The following is a 15,556-nucleotide window of genomic DNA, read 5'->3' on the forward strand; positions in this document are numbered from 1 at the left end:
ATAGTATTGGAAGTCTTAACCTCAGCAATCAGACAACACAAAGAAATAAAAGGCATCCAAATTGGCCAGGAGGAGGTCAAACTTTCACTCTTTGCAGATGACATGATACTCTAAATGGAAAACCCAAAAGATTCCACGAAAAAACTGCTAGAATTGATTCATGAATTCAGCAAAGTTGCAGGATATAAAATCAACACACAGAAATCGGTTGCATTCTTATACACCAACAATGAAGCAACAGAAAGAGAAATCAAGGAATTGATCTCATTAACATTGCACCAAAACCCATAAAATACCAGGAATAAATCTAACCAAAGAGGTGAAAAATGTATACCCTGAAAACTGTAGAAAGCTTGTGAAAAAAATTGAAGAAGACACAAAAAAATGGAAAAAGATTCCATGCTCCTGGATAGGAAGAACAAATATTATTAAAATGTCAATATTACCCAAAGCAATCTACATATTCAATGCAATCCCTATCAAAATAACACCAGCATTCTTCACAGAGCTAGAACAAATAATCCTAAAATTTATATGGAACCAGAAAAAGACCCCAAATAGCCAAAGCAATCTTGAAAAAGAAAACCAAAGCAGGAGGCATCACAATCCTGGACTTCAAGCTATGCTACAAAGTTGTAATCATCAAGACAGTACGGTACTGACACTCAGATCAATGGAACAGAATAGAGAACTCAGAAATGGACCCACAAACGTATGGCCAACTAATCTTCAACAAAGCAGGAAAGAATATCCAATGGAATAAAGACAGTCTCTTCAGCAAGTGGTGCTGGGAAAACTGGACAACGACATGGAGAAGAATAAACCTGGACCACTTTCTTACACCATACACAAAAATAAACTCAAAATGGATGAAAGACCTAAATATAAGACAGGAAGCCACCAAAATCCTCGAGGAGAAAGCAGGCAAAAACCTCTTTGATCTTCACCACAGCAAATTCTTACTCACCATGTCTCTGGAGGCAAGGGAAAAAAAAGCAAAAATGAACTACTGGGACATCATTAAATAAAAAGATTCTGCACAGCGAAGGAAACAATCAGCAAAACTAAAAGGCAACCGACAGAATGGGGGAAGATATTTGCAAATGACATATCAGATAAAGGGTTAGTATCCAAAATCTACAAAGAACTTATCAAACTGAACACCCAAAAAACAAATAATCCAGTAAAGAAATGGGCAAAAGACATGAATAGACACTTCTCCAGAGAAGACATCCAGATGGCCAACCAACACATGAAAAAATGCTCAACATCAGTCAGCATCAGGGATATACAAATCAAAACCACAATGAGACACCACCTTACACCTGTCAGAATGGCTAACATTAACAACTCAGACAACAACAGATGTTGATGAAGATGCAGAGAAAGAGGATCTCTTTTGCATTGTTGGTGGGAATGCAAGCTGGTGCAGCCACTCTGGAAAACAGTATGGAGGTTTCTCAAAAAACTAAAATAGAACTACCCTACGACCCAGCAATTGCACTACTAGGTATTTATCCAAGGGATACAGGTGTGCTGTTAAGAAGGGACACATGCACCCCCATGTTTATAGCAACACTATCAACAATAGTCAAAGTATGGAAAGAGCCCCAATGTCCATCAATGGATGAATGGATAAAGAAGATGTGGTATACATATAGAATGGAGTATTACTTGGCAATAAAAAAGAATGGAATCTTGCCATTTGCAACTATGTGGATGGAACTGGAGTGTATTATGCTAAGTGAAAGTAGTCAGTCAGAGAAAGACAAAAATCATATGACTTCACTCATATGAGGACTTTAAGAGACAAAACAGATGAACATAAGGGAAGGGAAACAAAAATAATATAAAAATAGGGAGGGGGACAAAACAGAAGAGACTCATAAATATGGAGAACAAACTGAGGGTTACAGAGGGGTTGTGGGAGGGGGGGATGGGCTAAATGGGTAAGGGACACTAAGGAACCTACTCCTGAAATCATTGTTGCACTATATGCTAACTAATTTGGATGTAAATTAAAAAAAATAAAAATAAAAAATAAAACAAGTTAAAAAAGAACAAAAAGAAAAAAAAAGATAATAAAAAAAAAAGAAAGTTGTGGCCAGGCCAATGGGGAGCCCTTAAGTCAGAGTCATCTACCAGAGAAGTCCTGCATCACACACAAATGAGCCTGAACCTGTATTTCACTGTGCTTAGTCATTGCTGGGAGCAGCCTGGGAGAAGCAAATACAGTGAAAAATTCAGACAGGATCATCTTGGACTGTCATCACAATGCTTTTGCAGCAGGGGACCTAGGTGGTCTAGTTTTCAAGGGTGCCATATTAGCTATCTCTGAGCTAGGGTACAAGGGAAGAGGATGGAATCCAGGAGAGATATAAAAGAACTCTAAATGTATTTATAATATTTTACTTCTGAAGCTGAGAAGTGGGGACATAGATGTTCACTTTGTTATTCTCTTTGTTTTGGGGTAGCGGTGGGAAAAATGAGAGGTTAATAAGTTGATACATAGGATTTAAACAAAGCTTTCCTGATGTTTTGCTGTAATGTGGAACACAGCAGCAGGATTGAGGGATGAGAGAGATTATAGCCTTCTTGATGCTCATCCAATTTATGGGGACATTTGACACGTGAGAAGGAGGGAAAAGTACAGAGCAAAGTACTTAAATGCTGAGAGAGGATGGGTCCAATACACAGAAGAAAGGATCTGTCCCTCGATAGGAACAAGGTAAGTTTATTCACCCTTGAAAAAAGGCAAGCTGAACTTGTGGCAAAGATGTAGGGAGAATAGATTTTGTGGTGGGAAGATGAGGAAGTTCTCTAATGACTGCTTTTATCTTCTCAGTAAAAATCAGCTGACAGTAAGGCAGAGGAAAGTGGTTTTGGAGGTTTGAGGAGAGTGGAATTGCCAAGGAGTCCCAAGGGCTCACTTGAGGTTTGTGGTCAGAGATTCAAAACAAAAGCAGTTGGTCTGGTTGTGTGCTTTCTACCAGCCATAAGCAGGTGCTTAGACGTAGGCTTGTAGTTGGCCCAGAGCATGGAAGGATTTAACCAAAGCAGGCTTTTGCCAGGCAAGTACAGTGAAGACAGTATAAGGTGGAGGGATTTGGGGGTACAGGGAAAGACAGTATTACAGTGATAGACTATGGGAAGTGAGCATACAGGTATTTTTCAACTCTTTTTCCTTTACCCTGTATTTTCTAAAAGCTGTAAATTAGAGCTAAAAGCTTGATAAATTTCAGTTTAGCATTTTTGACAAGATTATTTTGTAGGCAAGGCTGTGAATTTCATATTGCATCACATCAGGAGGCACATAATGCCCGGCCATCCCACTAGTTTTGATGCTAAGATCGATTCCCATGTGAACAATAAATAACCAGGGTAATACCCATCTCAAGCATGTAACTCTCTTAACTGTGTTTAAAAAAAAAAAAAAAAAAAAAAAGAGGAAGAAAGAAAAGACAGAAGAAAAGAAAAAAGTCCGGTGATCAAAAGTACGACGCAAACAAAAGTTTGGAGACCCACTGTTTCAGAAAGCTAGAGCATTTTTGATACTGAAGGACTCATAAGCCACAATGAGTTCTCTAGGCATTGTGATTAGAAGTACAGGACCCCAGTGTGAGGGAAATCGTGGAGAACAGAAGGAAGTTGTACCTCATTTTATGCCTTTCCTCATTCTAAGCCTGAAACTAAATGAGCCTACCTTCCAAATCTAAAGATTCTACCTCTTTGAGTGTTTTTTTTTTTTTTTTGTCTACATGGTGAGATATTTCTTTCATTTGTATTCCAGAACTCTGGGTGATGGGTGGTCTCTTTTTCAGTTGATCTAGGAAGTTCATAATTTTGGAAATGATGAGATTGGGGTTATACCCAGAAAGTCTTCTATGATCTTACTGTATCTCTTTGAGGGTTCTCATTATTATTATTATTATTATTAATTATTATTTTGGTAAAGTTTTTTTTAACATTTTTTAAAAAAAATTTTAATGTTTATTTATTTTTGAGAGAGAGAGTGAGGGGGGGAGGGGAGTTACAGAATCTGAGGGGAACTCCAGGCTCTGAGCTGTCAGCACAGAAGCCTAGGCAAGGCTTGAACTCACCAAGAACACGACCTGAGCTAAAGTCGGACACTTCGCCGACTGAACCACCCAGGTGCCCTGGTAGAGTGTTTTCACTGTTCTATTAGCTCTATCACCTGGTTACTGAGCTTGGACTTCCTCCATCAGGCCACTGTTGCCTGTTAAGAAGGGTATAATTTTCCTCTGCCTTCTCCACTTCCAAAATATACTCTAAGTTACGATCACTTCTCACCATCCCCACTGCTAACACCCTAGTCCAATTCCTCGTCATGTCTTGCCTGGATTTCACCAATAGCCTCTGCATGGTCTGGTCTCCAGCTTCTACATTTATCCCGCCCCTCCCCACAGCAACCAGAAGGATACTTTTAAATTCAAAGTCATGTCATGTTACTCCTCTGTTCCTTCACCTTCAAGGGCTTCTTCCCAGCTCACTCAGCATAAAAGCCAAAGCTCTTACAAAGGCCTGCAAAGCCTTACAAGATGTGACCTGGGTTACTCCTGCTCTAGTCTTTCTCTGCCTCAGCCCTATGCCAGCAGAAGAAGTGATACGTCTTGTTTATCTGAAAGATACCAGACGTGCTCCTGTGTTAAGGTCTGTGCTCTGGCTGTTTCATCTTCCCAGAAAGTTCTTTCATCTTGGCTGACTCCCTGACTTCAATTCTTTGCTCAGTTGTCATCTTCTCAATAAACCTGCTCTTACTACACTATTTAATTTTTTTTAACGTTTATTGATTGAGTTTTGTGAGACAGAGAGTGCATACCTCTGTGCATACCTCCCTGGTGTGCAAGCCAGGGAGGGGGCAGAGAGAGAGAGAGAGAGAGAGAGAGAGAGAGGACCCTAAGCAGGCTCTGTGCTGCCACCTGTACAGAGCCCAACACTGGGCTCAAACTCACGAACAATGAGATCATGACCTGGGCCAAAACCAGGAGTCAGAGCCATCCAGGCACCCATTAAATACTCTATTTAAAACTATAATTTATGTTGCCCCACCCAGTACATTTGTCTTTTTTATATCGCCTTTTGTGTTCTATTTTTATCTTTATCATCTTACCTAAATTACATATTTCTTATGTTTATTATTTATGTATTGTCTGTCTCTCCTGCCCGAATATAAGCTCCATGAGGCAGAGATTTTTGTTTTATTCATTGCTGTGTCTCAGGGCCTACAATAGCACCTAGAAGGCATTGGATATTTAACTAACGTGTTGAATGGATAGAATAAATGATTTTTAAAAATATCCTTTATCTAAGATTTGTCTGTTTCTCTTTTGGCCACTTTGTTTTTACTGCTTCTCCTTTGTGCTGTTTACTTCTTCAAATATCTGGCAGTCCTGAAATGTCTATTTATATTTATGAATGAAGAAAGCTAGGATTCCACATCTCTGTATGTACAAAGGCCTCTTTTTTCATTTTCTTTTTTTTCTTTTTTCTCTTCCCTTCCTTCCCTTTCCTTTCCTCTCTTTTTTCTTTTCTTTTCAAGTCTATTTCCTTCAATGGGAAGGCTAGCTGCAAACAAGCTTTCACCAAGCCCTCCACCTACCTGCACAGCCCCCCCCCCCCTTCCCCCAGGCTGAACTGATAAGGGCCATATCCTGTTTGCTTACACCAATCCCACACCTCAACAGAGCAATTACCTTCTCTAAAGTGCCATTCTCTGAGTTTAGCCTCAGGGTAAATAGATGAGGCTAGGAACTCTGTGTGTCTGTTGATGATGGAGAGAACAAACAGGAAGGAAAGGTAGAGGAGGCCAGACCAACACATCTGTTCAGAAGATATCCCTTCAAGGAGCCATTTCAATGGGTCCCTCCTTTACCCCCCACCCCACCCCCTTTTTTTTTTTTTTTTGGTCTATGTGCTGTCTCCAACTGTCTGAGTGAGGAACCATTCTTTCTCACAAGGGAGAATTCTCTACTTCAGACTCTGTCACGTATTTGACATGAAGTGCCCCCCATTCTAATGTATTCCTCAGCAAAACCCATCTATTTTCAATCTTCTAGAAATTCTCTACGGAATTGACTGGCCTGTTTCCCGAACCTACATCACTTTCTTCTCTGCCTATGATGACTCTATTTCCTTTTGTTTTAACTAGTATCTTTGCGGAATGTAGTGAGAAACATGCATAAAGAAATGTTTAGTCCTCTATCTTGAAAAAGAGCCAGAAGAATCTCTGATGACACAATAGCACTTGTTAGCAAAAGGAGAAAGCCATTTATCTGAAGTAGAGAACACTCTTAACTTTCACTTCAGTTTCGTTTTCTTTTTTTAAATTCAAGTAAAATTACACTTCATATGTTGAATTTTAATTCAATGTTTTTAAGCATCCAAGAGGAAGCTTGCTGTGTGAACACTGGAGAATGTAGCCATTCTCACACACCAGGTCACAGTCATCATCCATACCGTCTTCAAAGTGATGGATGGAAAGGCATGAGAGGTGATTAAAGACAGCAGAATGTTTCTACCGTTCATCCACAAACCCACAGACACCTGATGTATATGTCACACAAATTCACATATCTGCTTTATCCCAGAATTCTTTAGAGAGATTATATAAATCCCTTACTCTAATATGGTCTTTGTATTTGCAATGCCCAAAAGACAAGGGCAAAATTGATTTTATAACAGACTCTGCCATTTAAAAATACAATGTATTTTATCCTTGGTAATAACCACAAAGTGATAAATTGACAGTTTTTAAATGTATGTCAAATTTCTTTTGTTATCATCAAATTGAAAAATATTTCTAAATGCATTCCCTGGTGACAACTGACAATGACTTTGGTCTCCTCAAATCTTTGATTCAAATATGTCATGGATTTAAAGAAATACACTTCAGAATAAATTCCTCGAAGATGAAAATTTTCTTATGGATTTAATGCATTCTAATGGTTAAACTGTTTCTTGTTTCCCCAAGTTAATTGTAAAATAGAATAAACATGAACCGGATTACATTACAGCAAAAGTGGTACAGGACCCTACCATGTTATACATAAATAGTTACTGCAGGCATAGTCTCTACAAAAAGCAAAGGTTGTTACAATGAAGACAAGGGCTGCTCTTTGAAGAGAATGTAAAACTCTCCAAGTAGCAATTTATAATGTTTCTTCAAGGCATTGATCTAAATTATACTTACCTTAAAACCAATGAAACAGCAACGTTCATTAACAAAGTAGGTGACTGCATACATGGCTTAATTTGAAGGTTGCCCCGAGCTCTCTCCTTTAACGGAATGCCATGATTCTTAGAACCCACAAAGTCTGACCTGTTCTTTGAGCCTTTTAGGAGGATCTTAAAACGTGCTGAAAAGGTTATTGGGCAAAAAGACGGAGCTTACAACTGGGAGAGAATCGAATGATCATGGGTTTTTACCTCCAATTATTAGCTATACAATCTCCACCAATAAACTCTTTCATTTCAGGCTCTTATAAATCAAAAATCACTCAAACCCTCTTAAGTAAGAAAGAGAATTTATTTTTAATTCAGTGAAGTATCACAGGAACCACAAAACAAAAACAAACAAACAAACAAACAAAAAACATGCCAGCCAAAGGGTGGGTAGAATTCAAAGTAACTTTGGGAGCAATCCCTTTCAAACTTCCATTTCTCTCACCATATCTGTGCTTCTTGGAATGCTTCTGTCATTTTCCTTAGTGTTGCTGAGATTCCTCTGCTTACCCATCTTAAGCATGACCATAAATGGCAGCCTCCTCATTAGGCCTACAGATCCTTAAGTTAGCAACCTACTGCTGGACTTTTTAAAAAAATTTTAATGTTCATTTATTTTTGAGAGAGAGAGAGAGAGAGCGAGCGAATGGGGGGAGGGGCAGAGAGAGAGGGAGCCACAGTCTCCTGAAGCAGGCTCCAGGCTCCACCTAGAGCCCCACGCAGGGCTCCAACTCAGGAGCAGTGAGATCATGACCTGAGCCAAAGTCAGAGGCTTGACTGACTGAGCCACCCAGGTGCCCCACAGCTGGATTATTTTTTTTTTTTTTTTTTTTTAATTCCGTGTCCAGAGAGGAAAGATCAGATTGCAATAGCTCATGCTTTCCTACCAGACGAATCTCCTGGAGTCCTGGGGTCCTTAGCAAACATTTACCTTGGCCCAATACCTGTGGCCAGGGAGAGTGTGGTCACACAGGAAGTGGGTGTATCCAAGCCGCCAGGCAGCAAGGAGGCAGCAGGAAGACACAGTCTCTAGTAAACTTTCTTCATCTCATTTCCTCATCTGCAAGACCTGGACCAGCAATCCACTTCACATATGTGTAGGGGGAGGGATTGAGGTATTTTGTTGACTTTTTACTTAGATCGACTTAGGATGACATATTGCCCTTCTGTGCTTTTTGGCAAAGGCCACCATTTTATTCACTTTAATATAGCTGACATCACTGATGGTGACTGTCGTCCTGTTTGATCTTCATTGTAATCTTAGCATACATGAGAGTTGGCTCCAGGGTACGTAAGCACTGCCTGAACTACTGCAACATCTCACTGAGACCAGTTTATTCAACAACTCATATTTGTAGACCATCCTCTAGTTCAGAAAGTGCTCTGCAGGACTAACGGGAACCACCTCTAGTGCTGCCCCTGTCTCTAGGTGCCATCATTTTGTGTGGTGATGTGTGCTGGCCACGTACACTGCATAGGCTTCCCTTCCAAGGCCCATTATGTTCCTACTTCTGCTGCAACCCTGTCGTCTTGAGGCCAGAGCTCTGCTCACCTGGGCTTCAGGTATGCTGGTGCTGCTTCTTTAAGACAGAAGGCTGCCACACACATGACTCGTGATTGCAGTTTGATTTTTTAAATGATAAAAATAAACCAATAGGCGAGGCCAGTGTTTACTGGAGGAAAACACTCAGGATGAGGGTGCTCTGGGAAGTCAGGGAGCCAAAGAAGCAGTGGCCTAATTTTCAAATAAAGCAGAAAACTTAAGAGATTAATATAGTTTGGTTCAGAAACTCTTGTCGTTTCCTGATTACCCAAAGATCAAAAAGTTACCTCGTTCTCTTCTTTATTTCAAACTTCTTGATATCTTGCACTATGGTTAAAAATCTTGGATAATTACTACCATATTCTCATGACTTCAGAGGTGAAAATGTAGCCTGTAGTCTTCTTACAACTATCTTAAAGAAGCAGGTGTCCTGCAAAAGGCGACTGCTTTAAAGCCCCATCCACAAATTATTGCTATACTTCTCTGTGGGTTCTTCCTATTAAAAAACAAAACAAAACAAAAAAAAACCATTATATGTAATGGGACCAATGAATTGTATCCAGGATCCACCTTTAACTATAAGTTTTAGGAGACAGTATAAAAGCAATCTAATAGCAACCTGTGTTAGATGTGTTTCTTATCAGCTTCTCAGTTTCCAAACTCATCAAATATTGAACTTCCTGGAGCCAAAACGAACCCTCCAGAAGCTGAAACATTTATTTAGAACTACACTCAGAATATAAAGAGCTGGGACAGGAAAGAAAAACAAGTCAATACAAGCACAGTGTTCGTTTCTCCCAGAACGTGTGTTCTGAAAGACAAACACTGAGCCGCAAACACTGAAAGCCATGTCTGCTGTTCTCCAGTTCCTATGACTACCCCTGCCCCTGTGCAAATCGTAGCGAGGGTTCCATTACCACCCACCGTGGGAAGCCACAGTCTGGAATCAGGACCAACAGAAGCCAGATCTAGTACTGCTCCTGTCTCTAGATACTCGTGTGGCTTAGCTTCTTGATCTGCCAATCTTAAGGTGGGATCATACATTAATACCTGATTTGCTTACTTCAATTGGTTGTTTAAAGTAGAAAATATGATTGGGGAGCCTGTGTGGCTCAGTCAGTTGAACATCTGACTCTTGATTTTGGTTCAGGTCATGATCCCAGGGTCACGGGATTGAGCCCCGTGTCGGACTCCACCCTGAGTGTGGAGTCTGCTTTGGATTCTCTCTCTCTCTGTCTCTCTCTCCCTCTGTCTCTCTCTCTCTGTCTTGCTCTCCAGTAAAATAAATAAATAAATAAATAAAATAACAAAATAAAACATAAAATAAGATCATATGTGTGAAACTACTTTGAAACTAAAAGTTGTTCTACAAAATCAGGAATGAAGTGAAGGTACGATATTTTTGCTGAGAACCCAAACATTGTTTCTGCTCTTAGCCACTGAAGAGAAGCCTCAAACTATGTAATTTTCTTTTCTTGGTTCTAAACAATTTAGGAAAGAATGTTCTTACTCTGATGTATTCCCTCTCACCACCATCCCACCAGGCCTTCAGAATTCTGCTGACATTTTCCTCGACAAGTATGAGGATTTCACTGACATTTTCCTCAAGGCCTTTTCAGCTTCTGACTGTACCACAGTCCCAAAGCCGGTGCCACCTGTCTCAGGGTTTTGTTATGACAGCACCCCCTTCTAGGTACTAAAACCCATTCAGATTATCCGTCACGGCATCAGTAAACTACTCCAAAACTTAGTGGCTTAAAACAATAGCAAATATTAATTTTGCTCACAGATGTTCATTTGGGGCAGAGCTTAGAAGAGGTAGTTCATTTTTACCTCACAGCATCATTTGGGGCTGCTTGACTAGGATCCGCAGGACCTGATTTCAAGACGGCAAATTGGTGCTTGCCACCACCCAAGGGCTCATCAGGGCTATGGACCTGTCAGTGTGGGTCGTCGTGCAGTCGACTTAGGCTTCCTCATGGTATGGCGGCTAGGTACCAAAAGCGAGCTTCCAAGAGACAGAAAGAGAAAGTTGTAAGTGTCTTAAGGCTTGTGCCTGGAAACTGTCATAGCATCCTTTCTACCATTTTCTAGCTTTCTCTTGAATTATTGCATCGATAGAACCACCCAGAACAATGATATGTAATAATAATGATTGTGTAAAGATTTCTTAGTTTACTCCTGAGTTGAAAGGGAATGCTTCTAATGTTTTTCAAGTCAGTATAATGATGGAGTTAGCCTTGACATACCTATGTTTTATGATGTTAAAAGTATCCATCTATTTCTATTTTACTAAAACATTTCACCAAAAGAGGGACCTAGGCAGCTCAGTCAGTTGAGCACCCAACTCAATTTTGGCTCAGGTCATGATCTCATGGTTTGTGGGATGGAGCCCCACATTGGGCTCCACACTGACAGCACGGAGCCTGCTTGGGATTCTCTCTCTCCCCCTCTCTCTGCCCTTCTGCTGTGTGTGCACATGCGTGTGCTCTCTCTCTCTCTCTGTCTGTCTGTCTCTTTCTCTGTCTCTCTCAGGGTAAGTCAATAAACATATAAAAAACACATTTTACCAAAAATAAGTGTTGAATTTTTATCAAATGCCTTTTCAGCATCAAAGAAGATGATCATATATTTTCCCCTTTTGATGTATAAATCCCCTGACTTAGGATATTTTCAACTACTGAATCCTCCTTGCATTCCTGCAATAACCTGCTTTGATAATGATGACTTATTTTTAATACTTTATTGTATTTATTTTTATTTTATGTGTCTGTCTTTGCCACACCAAACTAAAAGGTCTTTGAAGTCAGAAGACGTTTTGTTATTCATTATTGTTTTCCCCAGGTCAAATAAAGTGACTGGTAGCCAGTACGTCCTTAGAAATATTTTTTAAATGATTTAAAGAAATTATAGGAGTTCAATAACTATTTACTGATGCCTTCTCAATGGCATTTCTAGAAAAACACTGCAACCGTGATTAGCATACTCTTGACTTATCACTTCTTTTTCTCTGCTGTGTGCATTCTTGGTCAAGGTTAATATATCTGCAACCACAATGCTGCAAATGGGCAGAGAGCTATTTCCTATGAAATCTATTTATAGGGAGTCAGAGTGTATGACCACACACACACACACACACACACATGCACACACATACACACACCCATGAACTGGCAGAAGATTATAATAGCACCCTTTTTGAGATAGCTAACAGGACCACTTATAGTGGTGGCAGGTAACTCTTAATTATTACTGCTAAAAAATATTCTTCAATGTTTTCATTCCTGCTGGCTACCTTCCTTAATACTAAAGGTTCTGAATCTCTGACTCCGTTCTACATGCCTCAGTAGCCTAGCAGCAAGGAACCAAATTCCAATTTTAAATATATGGCCCAGGTTTTAGTGTGCTTCTATGGCTGAAGGTATGCTGATAGACTTAAAAAGTAGTATTAATCACAAACAATCATCTTAACCTTTTGGGAAAGACACTACCACTATTGGTATTTTTGAAAATCAATGCATCTTTCAATATAAATAAGCAATTGTAAGCCAGATAACCAAATTCAAGCCCTGATTTCAGATCTTTATTCATAGACTAACACATAAGTGTCCAGTATCACTGTAACTTCCATTGCAGATTATTTTAAAACGATAAAACTTTAAACATAGAAACTAAGAACTAGAAATTAAGGGATTGATAATACAAGTTTAAAGAAAAAACTCTATCTGTAAATCTTTTTTTTTAATGTTTGTTTTTGAAAGAGAGAGCGTGAGCATGAGTAGGGGAGGGGTCAAGAGACGGGGGGTGGGGGGAACAGAGGATCTGAAGTGGGCTCTGAGATGACAGCAGAGAGCCTGATGCAAGCCTCGAACTCATAAACCGTAAGATCATGACCTGAACTGAAGTCAGATGCTTAACTGGCTAAGTCACCCAGGTATCCCTATCTATAAATCTTGGTAGAATTCTTCAAAGAGGTCATTTAAATTATAAAATTGAGAACCGCTGACCTAACTTCTATGAAGAATAAACATTAAAACCCAACTAACTTCATCATCTGGAGAAGTTAGAGCTTCTACAAACATGTGTCTTCTATATGGCAGACACTTAACAATTAAATAATCCTAGGATTAGAAGGGAATTGGAAGATCCCTAAAGAGTACTAAGTGAAACAATAAAGGTGAAATGAATATACAAGAGCCTAATACAGAACCTGGCATTTTGTAAGCACCCTATAAATATTTGAATTAAATCTATTTCCATTGTCAGTGATTAAAAAATAAATATTTCAGATAAAATCTCTGCAATAAGAAACATTTTTCACCATAATTCAGAGAATCCAGATAAGCAAGCCATATACATTAAATACATGGTAATACTATTATACAAGTAGACAGAATGCAACACTAGATTTCAAGTCTGAAAAAACTAAATTCAAGCTCCAGATTTAGCATTTATCAGTTGTCTGAGGTTGGAAACTTCATTTCATTCATCGAAATATCCATTTTCTTACTTGTAAGAATGGGAATAATTATCTCATCACATATTGTATGAGTTATCACAAGCACAAAATTAAGTAAGATAAATCATCAGAAAGAACAATATAAATCTAGGATATTACCATAATTGCTGTTATTGTACTAGTATATATTTTCACTCTCTGGACACTCTGAAGAGTAGGTTTAGAAAATGACATATAAATTCATCTGCAATATTATAGGAAATTTCAAAAGAGAAATGGAAATTAATACATTTTTGGAAAGTAGTTTTCCAAGGGTATAGTATGTTATAAAAATAATAAATCACTACAAATCAGATACAACAGATAAATTTTTCCCTTAACACAGTGAATGCTTCAGACTTCATGCAGTTTTCCTCAAGAAGTTCACTTAGGGCTTAACCGAACAGCTCCATAGTGTTAAGCACAGAGGTATATATCAACCACCCTAATAAAACCATCCAGGGACTCACTAGAGAGGTTCCTCAATTCTGGAACAGTTTTACAAATATTTTTGAAATAACAATAAATCGGCTTTGGGGAGGTTGATATAAATATATTTGAAAAGAAATTAACTATGTGTCCCTTAATTCATCATAAAATAACTTTCAGAAAAATATGCAGAAGCTTTAAACATAAAAGGCTAAATCACACATCAAGATACCTTTGCAATAATTGGACATTTTATATTTCACAGTAAAACACTAAACTATGAAGCATGGTTTCCTAGTAACAGCAGTAATACTAGGTAAATAAAACAGAATTCAGCTTACAGCAATCAGCAACAATTCAGCTTCCAAATGAGAGGTTGAAATGATTTGGATGATTACTTTTTCATTTCCAATATCATAAAAATGGAAAAAAAGAAATTGACTTTCTAAGTGTAGAATTATTTTTTCAAAATTTGGAGAAGACATTGAAGTGGTACCCCAATGTTCTCTGGACAATCTGGGCCCTTCTTGGCTGCTGTACAATTATCCTCAACAAGGTTCTCCTTACCCAGTAATTGAAAGAGAAGGCTTCCTGCATGACATAAATTTTGAAGAGTGGAAACCAACCTCATCTCTACTCACTGATGTGTGTAATACCATACTTAAAGTGTTTTTGTTTGTCTGGGCTTCTTTGGTTGTTTTGTTTTGTTTTTTGTTCTTGCCTTTCGTGTAAGACTTTCTGGTCCCCCAAATTTCAAAAATGCAAATGTTCCAATATGCACACTCATGTCTCAAGTATAAACCCTTCAACCCAATTAAATGCTGGACATGTATAAGAATTATACTAGGAAAAAGAAGTAGAAACTGGTACATAAGAGATGATTTGCGTAAATAACTCAACTTGGTAGGTACGATTACTGAAATGCAATGGGCCTGTATTGCTTGATAATATGAAAGGAATGTAATGCAAAAATCATTAAAACATTAAACATATACATAGAATTTTTATACTATACTGTAAAAAAAAAAAGTCTTTGGTAACCATAGCCAGTCATTTAGAACCAATCACTAGCAAACAACAAAACGGTCAGTAAAAAAAATAATAGTGAAAAAATTCAGAAATATGATCTCCTATAAATGTTATATGTATTGCTTTTGACATGTAGAGACAGACAGAAATACTGTATTTTATTCTAGAAAAATTACTGTTCTTGGAAAGTAATGATATAACGTATGTTGTTTTTCAAGACACATCATGTTATATAGGAGGCGCACCATATGTTCATGTTTTGGAACATCCTATGCCATAGGCATAGCGATCTGTCTTGGTTATCTACCAAAAATCCATTCCCCCCCTCAATCCTCCTTCCTGAAAGATCCCAGTTTTGTTTTCTTTTGTTTCACTGCTCTGGCCTACTTCCTGTGGTCAAGTGCTTAGGAAGGATATTCTAATTTCTCGCTGATGAGTAAAGGCTGAGTCCATGCCAATCATGGGAACCCCTTGCCCGTGACTAGCATGTGGTGCAATTTTGATCAATGAAACAAGATAGAAGTCCACTGTGGAGGCTTCTTTATGTTTTGTTTTGTTTTGTTTTGTTTCGTTTTTAAAGAAACACAGAGAAAGAGACCCTCTTCTACTAGACAGTGTTTTGTCTAGGTGCAATGCCTGGCACTACTGCAGCTATTTTGTGACCACTAGAGATGATCCAGGATACTCAGCATGGCAAAGCATACCAACAGATAAAATCCAGATCCTTTACATCATTGAGTGGCTGAATTAACCAATCCTGGAACTCTTTTGCCTCTGGACTTCTTATTGTGTAAGCTAATAAGTATTATTATTAT

The 15,556-nt window shown here is 38.6% G+C and overlaps 1 long non-coding RNA gene across 6 annotated transcripts in view; it reads right to left on the reverse strand.

The window, feature by feature from the left end:
- Nucleotides 1-8,077: 8,077 nt before the first annotated feature.
- LOC102901791 overlaps nt 8,078-15,556 on the reverse strand; it is a 90,983-nt gene continuing 83,504 nt past the window's right edge. For all 6 annotated transcript variants that reach the window (XR_002740669.2, XR_002740666.2, XR_002740672.2 and 3 more), the window contains 2 exons: nt 10,619-10,793; nt 8,078-9,281 (listed from right to left, as the gene is read on the reverse strand). This is a non-coding gene — a long non-coding RNA (uncharacterized LOC102901791). The remainder of the gene's footprint in view (nt 9,282-10,618; nt 10,794-15,556) is intronic.

This window comes from Felis catus, chromosome A1, assembly GCF_018350175.1.
Source record: "Felis catus isolate Fca126 chromosome A1, F.catus_Fca126_mat1.0, whole genome shotgun sequence".
Classification (NCBI taxonomy): Eukaryota; Metazoa; Chordata; class Mammalia; order Carnivora; family Felidae; genus Felis; species Felis catus.